General features: G+C 57.1%; 1 long non-coding RNA gene across 1 annotated transcript in view; it reads right to left on the reverse strand.

The window, feature by feature from the left end:
- LOC311591182 overlaps positions 1-19,108 on the reverse strand; it is a 129,139-nt gene that overhangs the window by 19,355 nt on the left and 90,676 nt on the right. The window lies entirely within an intron of this gene.

The raw sequence follows: 19,108 nt of genomic DNA on the forward strand, positions 1-19,108 counted from the left end.
TCTCCCGAGCAGCCAGCCGCAGTGTACGGACCTGTGTAGGCAGACTTTCAGGCCTGGGCTTTCTGGGGCCAAAAGCGTGTGAGTGCACAGCCCGCGCGCGCCTCCTACACCTGCTCAGGAACACTTCCTGCCAACCCAGGCTGTCCGCGATGTCTCCGATCTGGTCATGGTGGTCACAGCAGCTATGACCACTGTCTGCTACTGTTTGTAGCTCCCAAAGTTACCAAGCGCCTACCATTCATGAGGACTCAGTGGCAGGTAATCAGGCCAAATCTGGCTGTGTTGGGAGGAGGGGCGGGGGCTAGAAGGCTCTGTTCCAATGAGCTCAGGACCCAGTCTGTGGAGCCCATGACAGGCATGTGGTCCCTATAAGGACAGCGGGGGACAATCACCAAGTAGCTAGAACCACCTGTGTCCCTCCAGCCCCCCTCACCCCCCTGCAGAACAAGGCCTAGGTCTCCAGTCACTGTCTCCCTGTGGGGGCAGGGCACCGAGGAAGCAGGCATCTAGAGAGGAGCCAAGGTAGGGCTGCCTCCCCAAACCAGAGCAGCAGGTTTGAGCTCTGCTGGGGGAGGTGGTGCAGCCAGGCCAGCTCTGGCCGGCTCCACGAGGAGGGGGTGTGAGCAGGTGACTCAGTAATCACAGCTTGTCACACAGGAGCTTGTCTGTCTCTTTCCTTTTCATCTCTGCCTCTGGGATGTGGTCACATGGTAGCAATGCCAAGAGGTATCAAGGGTAAACAGAGGCAGGACATGGCCTCCCCATCCCCTTGTGTTTTTCCTTTGGAGAGGCCCATGTGTTCGTGACTACGTCTCCACACTTTAAAGAACCCCAGAAAATGCAGCGCCTTGTTACACACACAGCACCTTGCCCTGCTCCACAACACCTCCCGCCACATGGCGCTCGGGAGGAGGGCTTGGGAGGAGGGCTCTGGCAGCACCATGAGTGGAGACACCCTGGGGACCTGGTAAATGCCAGCCCACGGGCCATGCAAGCGTTCACTGCAGTCACCAGACACTGGAAAGACAAATGCTCTTCATGGTGACCTCCTGGGCCCCTGGGAGACAGCATGGGAGGGCCTGTGCTACTTGGGGGTGGGTCTCAGTGACAGAGCTTGGGACCCCATCATGATAAAGCACAAGACCCCTGGAGAGGCAGCGGCTCTGAGTGTGGTCAAGGTCCTATGGGTCAGGAGCTCCAGGCTCAGGCCGGCCTGGGGACAGTGAGTTCACATCACCCAGGGTGACCAGGTGAGACCCATCTCAATGTCAAAACACAAAAAAGTAGCCAGATGTGGCGGGACTGCCATGTAAGATCACCCTAGGATACGAGGAAATGCCAAGCTGGCCAGGCCACATAGCACGACCCGATTTCTTGCCTGACACTGAAGAGGAGGCAGCGGAGCTGACAGAGCTCCTGCTTGGACTAGTGCAGCGAGGGCTGCGCCATGCCTGGCTCAGCAGCAGAGCGCCTGCCTGGCACGCACGAGGCCGTGTCCAAACCTCCGCGTCGAAGGAGCTTTGGAGGGGGCAGAGGACGGGTGGTGCCGTCTGTCTCTCCTGTGGGGCAAGAAGGGGCTTCCCTCTGCACAGAGGCTCTGCTGTGATGGTGTGTGTGAGGCCATTTGCACACGCATCCTGACATCGAGTGTGCGCATGTTCAGATGTGCAGCAGCTGCCTCTCACCGTCCCTCGCTCTGCAGACCGCTGGGCCCGCTGTGGCAGCCATGTGGAAGTGCTGCAGTGACTTGAGGCAGCCCCACGAGGCCAGGGCGGTAGCTCTGTCTTGCTCTCTCTCACAGGCAGTGCAGAGATGCCAGCAGGGCACAGCAGGCATGCACAGGTGTTGCCAGTGCTCTCTGGAGGCTATGCAAGTGGCCCTGACCCAGGACTGGCCTGTTCCGGCTCCTCAGCAAGGCCAGGGCTGCCATCCCTCACCTGCAGCAGCAGGGCGCCCGCCGCTGCTCCCCGCAGCACAGCAGAGGTCTGCCCAGCTCCCCGCTCGCTCGGCTCAGCCTGGTTTTCATTTGCACGTTTACATCCATCCACTGAGCATCCTCTCCCGCTTACAGAGGCTGGGAGAACGGCCTCCTCCACCAAGTGTCCATCCAGTACCTATGCCTGCTTTTCTGCTGGGTCAGGCGGACCTTTGTAAAGCTAATCTGGCCATGAAAACCAGCTGAGGCCTCACAGCTCCAGCCATCTCCCCAGCAGGAGCCCAGGCCATGCCCACCTTTGCCCTCGTTTCCTCCCGCTTTTACCCAGTCGCCTGCCACAGCTACACACAACTTCCTTCCCCACGCGCGCCTCTGCACGAGGTCAGCACGCGCCCACCAGATGCCCGGGGGCCTCTTCTGACCAGGCATCACACAGATGAAGCTTGGAATCGCAGCTGACAGGCGGGCTGGAGGGGCAGCAAGGACAGGGCAGCAAGGACAGGGCCAGAGGGGAGGACAAAGTGGTGGCAGCACAGCACGAGGGGCTGCGGGGAGCTGCGGCAGGATCCAGGGGACGGGCATGAGCTCCAGGCGGTACCTGCTTTGGAGAGGGCAGGATCCAGGAGACCAGAGTGGGCGTGGAGAAAGTGGTGAGAAGGACGCGGCAGCCAGCACAGTGGGGGCTGGAGGAGGGCGGCCGGGGACTCTGCATTTACTGAGAAAGGCAGCACCAGGAGACGCTCCAGGCTATAAAGTGCTGCTGTGTAAGCATGAGACCCGAGTTCGGATCCAAGAACCCCTGTGAAAAGCTGGGCACTGTGTCTGGAACCCTGGTTCTGGGGAGGTGGGGTCCAGGCAAACAGCTGAGATCCAGGTTCAGTAGGATCCTGCCTCAACAAAGTGCAGAGTAATGAGGAACCTCTGGCCTCCACAGGAACACACAAGGGCTATCCAAGGACATTATAGCCCGACACGCGATCATGGAGATGGAGCTGCGGGGCAGTGCAGGGCACAGAGAGCCCAGAAATGGACTTTCACGAACATGCCTGTACGTATGGCTGCGCGCGTGTGCATGCGCAGGGTCCACAGAAGCCAGGACAGGGCGTTGGATCTTCATGGAGTTACAGACTGTGGTGAGCTGAGGGCTGGGCCCACACCAGGTCCTCTGCAACAGCGGCTCTGAGCCTCTAGTCACCTCTGCAGCCCCAATGCAGTGCTTAAAAGTTAAGTCATTTTAGCCGCGCGTGGTGGCGCACGCCTTTAATCCCAGCACTCGGGAGGCAGAGGCAGGCGGATCGCTGTGAGTTCGAGGCCAGGCTGGACTACAAAGTGAGTCTAGGGACATCCAAGACTACACAGAGAAATCCTGTCTCGAACCCCCCCACCCAAAAAAATTAAGTCATTTTGAGGCTGGAGAGGGGGCTCAGAGGTTAAGAGCACTGGCTGTTCTTCCAAAGGTCCTGAGTTCAATTCCCAGCAACCACATGGTGGCTCACAGTCATCTATAGTGAGATCTGGTGCCCTCTTCTGGTGTGCAGGTGTACACGTAGTTACTGTATACATAATAAATAAGTAAATAAAATTAAAAAAAAAAGATGATACTTATCACTTTAACCACTTACAAGTGTACAGCCCATGGTCCTTAAATACACTGAGCGCTGCAGCTGTCACCACTCTTTACCCTTTTACCAGCACCAACAGAAACTCTACCCAGCAAGAGAGAAGCACTCCTCCCCTGTGCCCGCCCGGTGACCCTCTACCTTCTGCCCTCTGCGCTATTCTCGGCCCTGAGTGCAGGTGGAACCACGCGATCACTCTTCCTCAGGTCTGGCTTTTTTTCCACTGAGCACAAAGCTTTTAAGGTTCAGCCGCACAATAGCATCCATCAAGGCTTCGCCCTCTCTGGGGCGGGATAATGCGCCATCGTGTGCGCCTGCGGCTTCCTCTCCATTCAGGGAGGGGCGCACGGCTGTTCCCACTTTCTGGCTGCTGTGAAGAACACTGCACAGAACTGGGGGTGCAAATACCACTCCAGTCCCCGCTCTTAGTTTTTTGATTTTTCTTTTTGAGACAGGGTCTCTACACAGCTCTGGCTGCCCCGGAGCTCACTCTGAGAGCAGGCTGGCCTTGAACTCAGAGATCCACCTCCCTTGCCACCCTGTGCTGGGATTACAGGCGTGCGGCACCACACCTGGTCCCACCTTCACTTCTTTACTGCGTACCTGGGCCTGGAAGGGATGGGTCACATGGGTAGTGCAAGCTGTTCCTCACGGTGGCTACCGTTTTACAGTCCCACCTGTGGTGACTGAACTTCCAGTTCTTCTGCCCGGCACCCGCAGCACTCCCTCAGTCCCCACACCCTGCCAGGGTCCCACTTCATAGCCCAGGCTAGCTTCGCAAAGGTCCTCCAGCCTCTGCCCTCCGACAGCCAGGACTGCAGGCCTGAGGCAGCATGCCTAGCTATTCTGTGTGTTTGGTAGAGGCTAGCCCAGAGAGCACGGAGCGGCAGTGGGCTGTGGTAACTGGGAAAAGCCAGAAGGGCAGCATCTTCTACAGAAGGTTTCTCATAAACACACAAAAGGAACCTTGACAGAAACCACACTGCACACAACTTACCCTTAAAGGTAAAAGTCTTAAGACTGCCAGAAAACAAAACCAAGGCAGAGGCAGGAGGATTCTATAGTCTAGCCTGGACTCCAGAGTGAGCTTATAGCCAGCCTGGACAACTTAAGGTTTGTATAAGCTGCTGAGCTCGTGCAGGGCCTGTGTCCATCCCCAGCGCTGCACACAGGGAGGCACCTCTAGAGCTCTTCAAGGGCACAAGGCAGAGAAGGAGACATGAATGCAGGACTCAGCAAAATGTAAGACTGTCCCGGTTAAGGGCACTGGCTGCTTTACCCGAGGACCCAAGTTCAGTTCCCAGCACCTATGTGGGGCTCACAACCACCCGGAACCCCAGCCCCAGGGGATGCAGTGCCCTCTCCTGGACTCCACAGGCACCAGGCATGCACAGGTGCATACACACACACACACACACACACACACACACACACACACACACACAGAGGCAAGAACACCCTTACTCGTACAAATAAAGTATTTAAAAGCAAGGTGTTGTTTAAAGAAAGTTTTTCCTCTACAAATGTCCGTGCGAAGAGGGTAAAAAGACGTGGCTCTGTGGTAGCGTGTTTGCCTAGCACACACGAGAGACCCTAGGTTCGATCCTCAGTACTGAAGGGCGAAAAGGCAAGCAAGAGACTGAGAGAAGCATTTACAAGGCCCATGTCGGGCAGAGGCCTAGCGCCGAGGATAAAGCACTCACACAGCTGAACAGTAAAACAGCAAACAGTTCAATAGAGTAAGCAGAAGCCAGGAGACATGTCACCGAGCAGATCCACAGATGGCAGATAAGCCCGCCGGATGTTCAACAGCATCAGCTATTAGGGAGACAGGAATTAACGCGCCTGTGAGACAGAGCTACACACTTACTACAGGAGTTAAAATAAAAAACAGTGACAATACAAGTGTGAAGAGAAATGGCGACCTGCTCGCGCTGCGCTGCTAATGGCAGTGGAAGATGGCACAGCCACTCTGAAAAATGGTCTGGCATCCTCCTTAAAGCCTGTGACTGCCACACCACCAAGCAATTACATGTTGGGGTATCTGTCCTAGAAAAACGAAAATTTATACTCCACACAAAACCCACTATGGGAACGTTTACAGAGGCTTTCCTTGTAATAGCCAAAAAACTAGAACCAAGCAGCTGTCCTCCATGGGCGGATGGTGAAACACCCCGGGGTACCCATGAGTGCCACCCAGGAACAGCAAGGGAGGGCCCCCAACACACGCAGCCATCTGTGCACATCTCCTGAGAACGAGGCTGCATGAATGAAGACAATTCCAGAAGGTTCTCTGTGGAATGGTTCTGCTTATGTAACGATCCTAAAATGAGAGAATTATAAAGCTGGGAAAGGGATGCCCAAGGTTAAGGGTGGCAGGGGTGTGGTTGCCGCAGGCCTCGGGAGGGGGTGGCAGGGGTGTGGCCGCGGCAGGCCTCGGGAGGGGGCGGAACAGCTGTGAGGGGATGTTCAGCCTTGATCAGATCAAAGTCCACACCCTGGCTGGGGACCTCAGTGGCTTTGAAGGTGTCACACTGAGGGAAGCTGAGGAAGAACGTGACAAACCTAGCTCACAAGGCCTTACAGCTGCAGTGTGAACCTACAGGTAGGTCAAAATTTAAGGACATTACTAATTTTATTTTAAATGGCAGACCTGTTCCCATCTTTGAGCCTTTGCTTTGTTTTCAAACGAAGCCTCCTTAGGTAGTCCAGGCTGGCGGTCTGGAGTGCCAGAGCTGCAGCAGAGCTATGCCACCACCACGCGCAGCTCTTTAGCCTTGAGTACGCTATTCTCTGTTTCTTCTTCCACAAACCAGCTCACGCTCCCATTTCTGGCCCCTCAGCCCACACGCCTCTCCCGCCAGGAAGCCACTACTGGTTTCCCAGATAGGCGTCACCATGGCAGCCATCACTCTGCTGGCCTCCCTGGACCAGGAGTTCCCCTGCCGAGTGCTAGTCCTCGCCTTGACAGGTTACCCCCAGCCTGGCCAAGGGCTGAAGGGACGAGGGAAGGAAAGGCAACAGGGGCTGTCAACGTGTAGATTTAAAGTCACCATGCAGGCTGGGCGTGGTGGCACATGCCCTTAACCCCAGCACTTGGGAGGCAGAGGCAGGAGGATCACTGTGAGTTTGAGGCCAGCCTGGTCTACACAGTGAGTCCAGGACAGCCAAGGCTACACAGAGAAACCCTGTCTCTAAATAAATAAATAAATAAAGTCACCATGCAAACAAACCTCTCGGTGTGTCTATGTGGGTGCTTACAGAGCTGGCTAACTGAATAGGGGCGGTCCCCCTAAATGTCAGGAGCATCAGCCCATGGGCTGGAGTTTAGGAGTTGGTAAAAAGGAGAAAGTGAGGGGCTGGAGAGATGGCTCGCTACTTAAGAGAGCTTGCTGCTCTTCCAGAGGACATGAGTTCAGCTCCCGGCACGTCAGATGGCCCACAATACCTGTGACTCCAGTTCCTGAGATCTAAGACTTTGGTCTCTCTCCCTCTCTCCCTCCCACTCTACCCGCCCCTCCCACCTCTCTCCAAAAGAGAAAGAGAGTACCAAGTACCAGCATTCACCTCTCTGCGTCCCGCCAATGTCACGTGACCAGGCGCCTTGCTCTGCCCGAGCCGTCCCTGCCAGGGTGAACTGTGCCCTCAAGCCTGAGCCCAGCCAGACCCCGCCTTCCTTCAGTTGCTCCTCTCAGATGTTTGAGCACAAGAAGCAGCGCGGTAACTCATGTGCCTGGCACCATGGCGCTAAGGTGTTGGCTCTTTTGAGGGCTTCTCTGCGATGAAGTAACCCGTACAGGGTTCCTAGAATGGGGAAGTGAGGCTCCCTGAGGTGGTGGGAAGGGTTTGAAGCACCCCCAAACTAGCAACTCAGCAGCAGACCTGTGTGATAAACCCAGCTGATATGGACCCATGGTAGAATTACTACAGTGGCTTCCCTATGGACTTTGTGAGCCAGCTCAACAGGGTGGGGCAGGGTCAGAACAGAGACGTTTCTGGTCTGAGGTGTGCCTGTCCAGGGGCGCAGTAGCTAACCCCACAGTAGAAGGAGCTACTGGGGCAGTGGCAGCCCCTGGTGGCTCATCTGTGCCCCATGCAGGAGATCGGGGCAGCAGTGAGGACAGCCATGTGATTGCAAAGGTATGGAGGAGGAGCTAAGGCTCCTTTTGCAGAGGAGGCAGTCACACACAGCCCACGTCTGTGGCAGGCCTGGCCAAAGTCCACCACTCACTGGACCTCCACCGTTCTTTCACTCGGTCACTCAACAATGTTTTGTGTGTCTAAGACAGTCTCTCTAGGCACCCAGCTAGCCTGGAACTTAAAAGCTCCTTACTGAAGGTGCTGGAAACACAGGTATGCACTACCATGGCTTTCGGGTTTTTTTCTCTCCTTTTTAAGTTTTTATCCTCAAAATTAACTTGACAGCTGTGCAAACATTAAGTCATTAAATCATTAAACCCAGATGTTCACCCACAGCAACAGTGTTATAGTTGTGTACTTGTACACACACACACACACACACACACACACACACACACACACACACACGGCAACTGCAGAGTTGAAAGGCTGCTCAAGAGGCCTTGGACCTGGTGTGAACCAAATTGGACAGAATGGAAAATGGATCTCAATAGGAAAGTGTGGAGCTATTACAGAACTCTTGTCAACAGACAAATCTGAAAATTTCCTGTCTAAAGTACATAATGCTTAAGTGTCTGTTTTAAAAGGATCACCTGGGATGGGGCTACAGATGGCAGCTGCTGTAAGTGGCGACAGGGACCTGAGGCGGGTAGGAAGCAGCTCTCTCAAGTCTGTGTGCCCCATGTTTACGAAGGGGGATGCCCGAATCACAGTGAGTCTGTGGAGCACTGCCCTCCCCAGCCATAACGGTAATGACAGCCACAGGGACTCTAATGACACAGCAATGGCAGTGCCAGGCTGCACACACGCTGACTCGCTGGCAGGGAGCCAGTCATCAGCCCCCGGCTCCAGAGGGGCTGAGCTCAGGCCTTACCCAGAGAGAGAGAGGAAGCCAGCGTCCTGGAGAGCCACAGGCAGAGCTGGTGGGGAGTAAAATAACACACGCTCTTACAATGTGATAGTCACATCTTTAACCTAGGGTCAGCAACAGGCCAAGTCTGAGCAGCCAAAATTATGGCTGGCAGCAGCGACCAGACATGGGCTCACAGAGCAGCTGGAGGCTGCAGGTGACACAGCCACCCTCAGTCCCAGGAGTGCCCTGGGCCTGCACAGGCCATATTCCCTCCAACCTCCCTGTGGGGAAGGGGAAAAGCAGACATGGGCAAGAGAGAGGGTGGGACACAGAAGTGTGCACGTACACACGTGTGTGAGTGTGTGTGTGTGCGCGCACGCACGCGCGTGCAGAGTACTGCCCCGCCCTCTGGCCGGCCCAGGGATGGGAGCCTGGGGCAGACCTCCACTGCCCTGTGTGTGAACGCATGTAACAGTCCTGCCTCCCCAGAGTGTGCTGACGTGCAGGAATGTCCTGACACATCCTGAAAGCTAAGGCATGTGTGCCATTCTCCCCCTCAGGCCACCAGAGGCCCCCTGAACACCTCTGCAGTGAGGGGCGGTGTGCCCCATGGCATGGGCCTGGGTCCCTGCATCCCCTAAACCTGGTGACTCTTTCTGCTAATGAAGTGGACACTAGCCAAGAACTCAGCCAGTCCTCAGACCTCAAGGGAGGGCAGAGTGAGGCTGACCGTGGGGCAGAGGGAGGGGCAGGGCCAGAGCCCAGACGCCTTTCTCCAGGCCACCCTCCCCCTTAGGGCCACCAGAAGTCTGGGGCCTGCTTAGGAATGCAAGGAATGCAACCATGCCTGGCACAGCTGTCTCCACACACTTTCAGGACCTGCGGGGTCCAGCCAGCAGCCTCTGCACAGACAGACTAGGCCATCACTCGGCCTGCACCTCCTCTCACTCCCGGGCCTCTCCAAAGAGCTCCACTACAGAAGCCCTTGTCCCCTCAGGGCCCTGGCCACAGGGTGTATGTAGGTGGGCACTTATGACCAGCAAGGTGACAGGGCCGCAGAGCTGATCCCTCTAGGCCAGCACCCACAGTACTGCACTCTCGGCCAGCACCCAGAGTACTGCACTCTAGGCCAGCACCCAGAGTACTGCACTCTCGGCCAGCACCCACAGTACTGCGCTCTAGGCCAGCACCCAGAGTACTGCACTCTAGGCCAGCACCCACAGTACTGCACTCTAGGCCAGCACCCACAGTACTGCACTCTAGGCCAGCACCCACAGTACTGCACTCTAGGCCAGCACCCACAGTACTGCCCTCTAGGCCAGCACCCAGAGTACTGCACTCTAGGCCAGCACCCAGAGTACTGCACTCTTGGCCAGCACCCACAGTACTGCACTCTAGGCCAGCACCCAGAGTACTGCACTCTAGGCCAGCACCCAGAGTACTGCACTCTAGGCCAGCACCCACAGTACTGCACTCTCGGCCAGCACCCACAGTACTGCGCTCTAGGCCAGCACCCACAGTACTGCCCTCTAGGCCAGCACCCAGAGTACTGCACTCTAGGCCAGCACCCAGAGTACTGCACTCTTGGCCAGCACCCACAGTACTGCACTCTAGGCCAGCACCCAGAGTACTGCACTCTAGGCCAGCACCCACAGTACTGCACTCTCGGCCAGCACCCACAGTACTGCGCTCTAGGCCAGCACCCACAGTACTGCGCTCTAGGCCAGCACCTAGAGTACTGCACTCTAGGCCAGCACCCACAGTACTGCCCTCTAGGCCAGCACCCAGAGTACTGCACTCTAGGCCAGCACCCAGAGTACTGCACTCTAGGCCAGCACCCAGAGTACTGCACTCTAGGCCAGCACCCCCAGGAGGAGCAAAGTAAAAGCACTAAACAGACACTAGTGGAGGAGACACAGAGTTGGTGACCCCTGCTAACATATGTGAGGTGCAGGGTATCCCCAAATCCTTTTAAGCCTATCAAGGGCCTCCTGGTTCCCTCCTGCCACACTCTGGGGAGACCCCAACAGAGCCTTCCACATTCCTCCGCCTGTTCCCTGATAATTAAACAGTATGCTGATTAGTCAAGGAAAACCTTTAATTAGCCCCTGAAATCCTTCAGGAAAATCACAGCCTCCTCTGGGCACCCTACCCATCCTCTGCAGGGCCCAGGATGGTGCCACAGAAAAAGCAGGGAACTGGGGAGGTCTTCAGCCTGCAAGGTCAAATTTGAGGAGCCAGCAGTCTTCTGGGAGTGAAGAGTGGAGGCCTCTGCTCAGTCATAAAGCAGCTGGAATAAGCCAATGAGCAGCAGGCAAGGCCCCTGCTGGGAAAGGACGACACTGTTGTGAGGGCCTGAGAGAAGACAGAGGCACACAGACCACACTCGCGGATTGGGGGCTGGGGGGTGGGGGAGGGGTGGAGGGGATGACAGGAAGGTGAGATGGCTAAATGGGTACCAAGCTGAGTCCAATACCTAGAACCCACATAAAGATGGAAACAGAAAGCCAATTTCAAGCCACACACGCGGGAGGCAGAGGCAGGCGGATCGCTGTGAGTTCGAGGCCAGCCTGGTCTACAAAGTGAGTCCAGGACAGCCAAGGCTACACAGAGAAACCTTGTCAAAAAAAAAACAAAAACAAAAACAAAAGCAACAACAACAAAGCCAATTTCATAATGATGTTTTCTGGCTTCCACAAGTACACCGCAGCACACTTGCACACACACTCATGTACCTACACTGGGCACACACACTCATGATGATATGAAAGTTAAAAATAAATAAATAAAAGCCAAAGGACAAACCACCAACCAGAGGGCAGCGCACACAGCCTGAGGGCAGAGCCACCAGGTGACTGGACTGGGCCTCTGAGTTGTGAAGGCCGCTGAGAAGCTGCCCTGCCTGACGGCTGCCAGGGAGGTGCCAAGCGCATGGGAGGAGACACCGGCTGACGCTGCGCCAAGGAGTCCCCACAGGTGCCAGGCCCTTAGGTCAGATGGTGTGGTCCCCTGGGATTCCCAGCTGCAGTGTGGCCATCTTGTCCTGCCCCTGCTGATTAGCACTGGCTGTTGGGAGACTGCTAACTACAAAGTCTACATTGACACACATACCACCCCCCCCCATACACACACACACTCAGGGCGCAGGGCCATCACGGGGCCTCAGCGACTCTCCGCTGTGAGGAGGATGCACATCCAGAGAGTGACTCCCAGGCTGGAAGCTGTGTCAGGCCTGGCCCCTAGCAGGGCAGCCTCACATAGTTGAGGCCAGGAGAGACCTCAAATGAGCAGCAACCAGTGTGACCTCCTCTGGAGGCCACAACAGGCCAGCGCACACTTGCTGGGAAGAAGAGAAACAGCCCCATTCATATTTGTGAGGCAGGCACCAGGAGGAGCTTGCACAGGGCAGAGCCTCACAGCGTCTTGGAACACAGGGAAACTTAAGGGGCCACAATCTAAACAGGAACACACACACACACACACACACACACACACACTAAGATACGAAAACTGCTAGGTGGTTTATGATGATTTAAATTTGGCCCAATGAGGGACCTGACCCCCAGTCTTCTCCCCACCACCCCCGACCCAGACTTTCCCCAAGGGATACCCACAGGAGCTAGCTGGAGCCAGACAGTTCTTTACGTGGCACGTCCACAGTGCCTCTCTGCTTGGGTCTGCCAGCACACACTCCTGACAGTGAGCCTCAGTCAGTACAGCTCACTCCGTCCGTCCACTGCACACAAGGCAATGAGACACAGTAAGGGACAAGGCGACAGCATGGCCCTCCGCTCCGCCTACCAGTGCGAAGCTGGGCCATGGCGGATGCACCATAAACCACCAGGGATCACAGCACAGTGGGGTCTAAGTGACCATGGTGGCACTACAGAGACAAGCAAGCGGGGCTGCCAGCTGCATGGCGGTGTGTGTGTGTATATTGGGGGTGCTACTGTAGCCTTGTACTTAGTAGTCTCCCAAAAGGGGGTAACAGTCAGCAGAGACTTGACTCTCAGAGCAGTTAGAACAAAGGCTCTAAGGCAGGACTTAGCCTGGGATGTTCCAGGAACTCTTTGGCAGAGAAGAGGACAGATTGGTGGCCTGAGGTGAGGGCTGGGTGTCCAAGGGCCTTGCAAGGAGAGTGGAGCCACAGGAGGGTCCCCATCCGGGCTTCTTCCGGCTGTGCTGGCCTGTGGAAAGTGGGCTAGGCGGAAGGCGGGAGCAGCAGGAGCAAGGAGTGGCAAGGAAGACATCAGCAGGCCGCAGGTGATTCTGGGAAGGGAGGCAGTACTGATGGGGGAAGAGGGAGGGGGGAGGACAAGGTGTATGAACTGAGGTCGACTGTTGCTCAAGCCCGACCCCAAGAGGCAGGCTGAGAGGCCACAGGCTGAGGTGAGGCCGCAGGCTGGTTCTGCCCATCTGTCTTGGTGCAATTCTCTGGTCAAGGCCTCTACTTCCAGACAGATTCTTGGGCCCCCTGGGGCCCAGCCCCTCCTGCAACCACCACCACAGGCTTAGAGTTGGAATTTATAGAAACACAGGCTAAGAAGTGTCATCCCAGCTTTTTGGAGGCTGAGACAGGAGAATTGCCATGAGTTTGAGGCCAGTCTGGGCTACTCGGTCAGATCCTGTCTCAACACACACAAAGCAATAAATAAACAAATAAAATGGTTCCAGGTCAACTAGAAAGCCAAGTGCAGCTGAGGGCACGAGGATGTGACCTGGACAACGTGGAACAGACAAACTCTCACCACTATCAAGTTGTGTCTCCTGATGGCGAGGACAGCTGCTCTCCCTCCTGGGGTGACCCGTGGGAAAAGGCATGCAAGGCAAGGGACATGAGTGACCCTGGCAAGGGGGCCGCATGCCCATACCCCAGCGCAGCAGGGGACGCAGAAACAGGTGTGGTACAGCAGTGAGATGAAGGAGGCAGTGACACACTCTCAGGCAGATCTACCCCACAGAGCTGAGGGCAAAGGAGCAGGGTACAAAGACCAAACACTGGAAGATTCCGTGACCACGAGTCTGAAAGCAACCAAGCTGGCGCTGTGATTCAGGAGCAGCAAATACAGCACGGGCACCAAGGGTGGGGTGGCCCCACTAAGAGAGGACATGGTGGTGGGAGCAGAGGTGAGAGGCTCCCGGTACGGTCCCCGGAGCCAGGCTGAGCACGGAGGCCCACCCTAGGACTCTTGGCTCAGGTAACTACTGTATGCACTGCTCTGCATCTGACAGTTAGTGAGAAGCCTTGACAACATGGTAGAACTGAGGCTGGAGGAAACGGCTCAAAGGGTAGAGAACTTGTTCAATAAGCAGCACAAGGAGCCAAGCTCAAGGCTCTAGCATGCAAGGGGAAAAGCAGGCCAGGCTGCGTGTACCTGTGACCGTGTAACCCCCATGGTGCACACGGGCCTGGGAGCCTTCTGGCAGAAAAGGCAAGCTTCTATCCTGTGAGAGACCCTGTCTCAAAGCGGGGGCAGAGCTCGAGAGCACCCAAGGCCCTGCTGTGTGCTCTGCACACAGGTGTACACAAAAAGCAGTGGGGCTGAGCCAGAGGGCGGGGCTCTAGGGTGGAGGGCGGGGCTCTAGGGTGGAGTCCTTACCCAGACCACATCAGCGCATCAGCCAGGGACTGGTGCTTGTCTCCCATGCACAAAGGCCCTGGCTTTAATCCCTAGCAACACACACACACACACACACACACACACACACACACACACACACACACACAAACACCGTAGTACAATCACAAACACTGTATGTGGACACTGCATTTCAGTTGCATAATCCGTAAGTGGGCTGCTGTGGGATCTGTGGGGAAAGAAAAGGCAAGGACTGTGCAGACCTGTGGGCGGCAGGGCGGGAGGGTCCCCCAAGAGAGGAGTAAGGCTGCCTAGGGAGCCCGCTCGTCAGGGTGACACTGTGGAGAAGTCTCAGGGTTCTACTTTCCTCCCCGGGCCCATCTGACTGCTAACTGTGGAGACAGGAGGGCAAGCCTCGGCACCTCTGCCGGCCCCTCTGTCCTGTGGGAGTGGTGAAAATGGACTAGGAATCTGGGAACCTGCACAATGGGGCTTTATCAGCGTCCCGGGGGCGGGGCAGGGCGGGGCGGGGCATCCTCTCTGTGAGAGGCCCCACCTGTCTCGGTCCCTTTGGAGCTCCCATGCAGCCTGGAATGAAAACACCAGGAAAGTCGAGCCTTCTAGCACAGGGAGCGGCCAGAGTCCTAGCCAGGGGCAGCAGCAGCCCTCCTGGGTCTACAGCCCAGCACGGCTTCCTGCAGCCAGTAGTCCCCACAGCCTTCCCGGCTCTCATTTCCTGCCCTACAAGTGGAGATGTGTAACAGCTGGGTTCATGCCCGGGCCAGTAAGCCCAGGACATACTCAGAACGGGGCCTGGTGGCTCACACCTGTAAACCCAGCACAGCACCCCGGCTGCACCCCCCCCGGCAGGCGGAACACACACGCTGCAGAGCTTGGGGTGCACAGCTCTGAGCCTCCTGCTCGGTTCTAGAGCAGCCATGTTTGTTTGCTCAGCTCTGTCTGCAGCACGGAAGAGGCAGGGCATGTGGGAGCCATGGGACACTAGAGGTCATGTTTGGTTGTGGCCCAAAGCTTTAGCAAAGTGCAAGGTGCAAGGCGGCTGTGATGGCGGCAGCTGGAGTCCTGGAACTCAGCAGGCTGAGGCAGGAGGACCATGGAGAGTTAGGCCACCTGGGTTCCAGCAGGTTACTCTGTCTCAAAACGTGGGGTGAGTGGGATAGAGGGACACGCGAGGGTCTGCCCCACCTGAGTGAAAACACGGGGGAGGCAGTGCTTGCAGAAACAAGTGTGGTGAGGAAGACAGTCACGGAAACTGGGGTCCCTCATGGTGTTGGGAAGCGAGCAGCTCCCGCCTGTGTGTGGTTTCCGCCGCTGCGCAGAGGAGGTAATCCACACACATGCAGAACAACGCGGCTTCCTATGAAAACGCAGGCAATGAGGTCAGTGACAGACGGCTTCAGGGTCCTTGCACATAGCCCTGGCACACGCGCAGGAGGTGGAGGGGGTGGGGGTGGGGGCGAGCACTGCAGCGCGCTTCAGGCTGGGGTCAGGGCGCCAGGAGACACACCTGGGAAAGCCATCAGGCTCCACATTACAGAGCCCTCACCAGGCTGAGGCCAGGAGCACTTCGCATGCACGCGGGCTTGGCAGGCAGGGAACTGAAACCACCCCATTTTACCAGGAAGGAGGCTGTCTCTTCCCCAGAGGCTCCCAGCAAGGCGGGTGGCCAAGAGGTAGGCCAGTACCGTGCCTCAGGCAGGGAAGTCCCCTTACCCCTTGGACTGCTGGGAAAGAGCAGGACACCAGCAGTTCCAGGAGACAGGCTGCAATGAGCTGTGGCTTCTGTCCTATCTGTCACTGAGTGCTCCCCTGGGACCCGGGGAGTTCCCCTACGGACCTTCCTTAGCACCTCCCCCCACCCCCAAACCCTTCCTGTGGGCCAGGGTGTCCAGCAGACAATAAGCTTTGGCCCCGGATGAAGGCGCACGGGGCGGGGGTGGGGGTTGTCCATTTCCCTAGCCGAGACTTGGAAAGGCACAGCTTCCTTCTGGCGGCATCTGTGGTCACCAGTCTGTTAAGGAGATGCAACAAACAGCTGCTGGGGACTCCCCTGACCGGCGTCTGGCCGGGAAGCCTTAGCTCATCATAGCCACGGGCCAAGAAGGGGTGCACAGTAGTGCACAAGGAAGGGCAGGGGCACGAGGGGACTGGAGGGGACAGGAACTTAGGGCCATCCAGCACGCCTCACATCCAACTGGTCCCCAGAGAGCTTATGCGAAAGGTGACCTGGGCAAAGACCATGGGGATGGAAATGGACACTGTCCAATCAAAGCCACTTTCAAATCTCTGGAGGGCTGTCAGGGTGCAGGGGTTCCGGAACCCTAAGGCAGGGTTCAGATCCTCCCTCCCTGTCTCTCTCTCTCTCTGGGTCTGTTTTCTCATGTCTACGGCTGCAGTGTCTACTAAGACAGTAGAGGGATGAAGTCACACAGGAGCCTCCTCCCATCCCAACGGGCCTGCTGCCTCCGCTACAACCCATCCCTTGATAGCAGCAGCCTGGACCATCTTGACTTTGGGGGTATCGCCTTGTGCTTCTGTGTGGTTGCGGGCACGCGCCATCAGGTCCAGTTTTCTACCAGGATGGAAGCCAGGGCCTCAGCATGCTAGGTAAGCACTCCACCACATCCCAGGCAACCTGAGTGAGCCGCTCCTCAAATGTCCCTGCAGCACTGCACGCCCTCCAGGTCCCCACACCACCACCTGCTCCAGCACCTGTGATCTCCCACACTTACTCCGGCCCCAGGGCCCGTCCCCATGGCCTGTTTTGTTTTCCACTCTGTTCAAGGCCTGGCTCACTCTTTCTCCGGAAAGCCCCCTCTGCGCTGCCTGCACTTCCTCCTCTGACCTATCTGGGCATCGCCGCTCAGGGACAAACCTGCCAGACTCAGTTAGTTAGCCATGGCCCCAACAGCCACACAGGCAAAGAGAGAGTAAGCAGGCCCTCTCCCCAGGCCAGGCCTTCTCCCAAATGTCAACCCCTGGGAGGTGGCCCTGAGGGAGAGGGGTCAAAGCTGTGGCCAACGTCACACACGCCCTAGACAGTAACAGCCAAAGCCCTGAAGCCTGCCCTGTATCCTGAACATAAGGCTAGGCAGGCATCGGGGTAAAGCAGGCACGCAAGCCGCCTCCCCAGGTGCTCCCCACTGCCTGGGGGTATGAGGAGGCACCTCAGGTCTATGCTGAGAGAGTCCAGCCAGAGCCACGACTGTCATAGCAGTGAGAGAACCTCTGTGCTGCCGCGAAGCACACAGCGCAGGCCTCGAGGAGAGCAAGTTCCCAGCATCAGGGCCGAGTGTGAGCTCCATAAGGGCTAAGTTAACACACACACGGTGGCTATGGGCTCCAAGGGAACATTCCAGAATATCCATCCCAGCACAGTGACAGCTCCACAAGGAACTGACCACGTGGCCACCAGAGTGTGATGCCTCCATGTGACTCATCAGGAGAAAGAAATACTCAATAGCATGGAAAGCAGGTGACCATACAAGGCCTTGACAGTGCAGACCACTGTGATGTGTCCAGGTGACACTGGATCTGGGCACTGTCAACAGCAGTGGGCATGAGCCACCCAGGGGCTTCCAATGGCCTGAGGCCGCCTCACCCACACCCAGATCTATGGAATGGGGGGACCCAGTGGTGCTGGCGTGACTCGGAGTGAAGGTGGCTTTGCTGATCCGGTTCCTCAGAGAAGCTATGGTGGAGGAGAGGGGAGACACACCGGGTGGATGGCACCCTGGCTGTCCTTGTGGCCTGACAGGGGTGGCTGGGTGTCCCCTGACACTGAAAGCTCTGTTTTTCTCACTAGTCTCCCAGACAGCATAAAGAACAAAACCAGCCAGTATAACAATACTTGCTCAAGACCCCAAACTGCCTGTGATCTCAGCACTCGGGAGGCAGAGGCAGGCGGATCACTGTGAGTTCGAGGCCAGCCTGGTCTACAAAGCGAGTCCAGGACATCTAGGGCTACACAGAGAAACCCTGTCTCAGAAAAAACAAAAACAACAAACTGGTCAGAGACAAGGCAGGGCCTAAGCCTGGGTCTCCAAGACACAGCCCCGTCTTCCTCATCTGTGCCAAGCTGGCACAAAAGGCTGGGGCGTCTGGGTGGCCTCCCAGATCTGGGGCTGGCAGCATGGCAGGTGGGGTTGGCAGCTGTGGGGTAAGTTAGGAGCCATGGAGAAGACTAGAGCTTCCACAGTATGCCCGGCTGCCAGTGCCTACCGTATGCCAGGTATCAGGCCAACCCCTGCGCACCCAGCACTCGCGTTAGGTCCACTCTGTGAAGGAGACGACTGAGGCACTTGTAAGCGGCCTTTCCCAGGTTAAGCCTCCGCAGCTGTCCCCTGGCCCCTCGCAGCCCAGGACCTACACATGTCACTCCTGTGTCTCTTCCTGCCCTACTCCCGAGCTTCCGCGAGGGACTTTCCGAGGACAGACCCAGAAAACGGGCACTCTCCCTGTCCCAGTCAGTGCCCCTGGCTGAAGTCTGGTCTCAGCCCGCTCCCACAGGCAGGGCTGTGTGGCTCTGGGGCCCTTGCTACGGTCCCAGGACCCAGCGCGCTGCCTAACAGCCCTCCCCGAGCACCCTGAGCCAGCGGGGGTGCACATGCAGGAACCAGGAAAAGGTAGACCGGGCTCTTTAACAAAGGGAGAAAGGAAGGAAAGCCAAGGGCTGCCCAGGGCCGGCTCAGCGTGACTGACCCAGGCGGAAAGACGGCTGCTTAGGAGGTCAAAGCCCTGGAGAGGACCAGCAAGCCTCAGACGGAAGGGTTTGGGTGCCACGCGGCAACAGCGGTTTAAAGGGTGGGAGCCACGAAAGACCGCAGGGAGAGCTGGTGGTGTCGGGAACAGAGAATTCCTAAGGTCACACCCACCCAACCAGAAGCTCGCTGGACTCTGGGCCACCCACCTACACACGCCACTCCCACAGGCCCAGGGGAACCACCCCTCCCAGGTCACA

The sequence above is a fragment of the Acomys minous genome (genome assembly GCF_964271855.1).
Source record: "Acomys minous genome assembly, chromosome: 20".
Lineage (NCBI taxonomy): Eukaryota > Metazoa > Chordata > Mammalia > Rodentia > Muridae > Acomys > Acomys minous.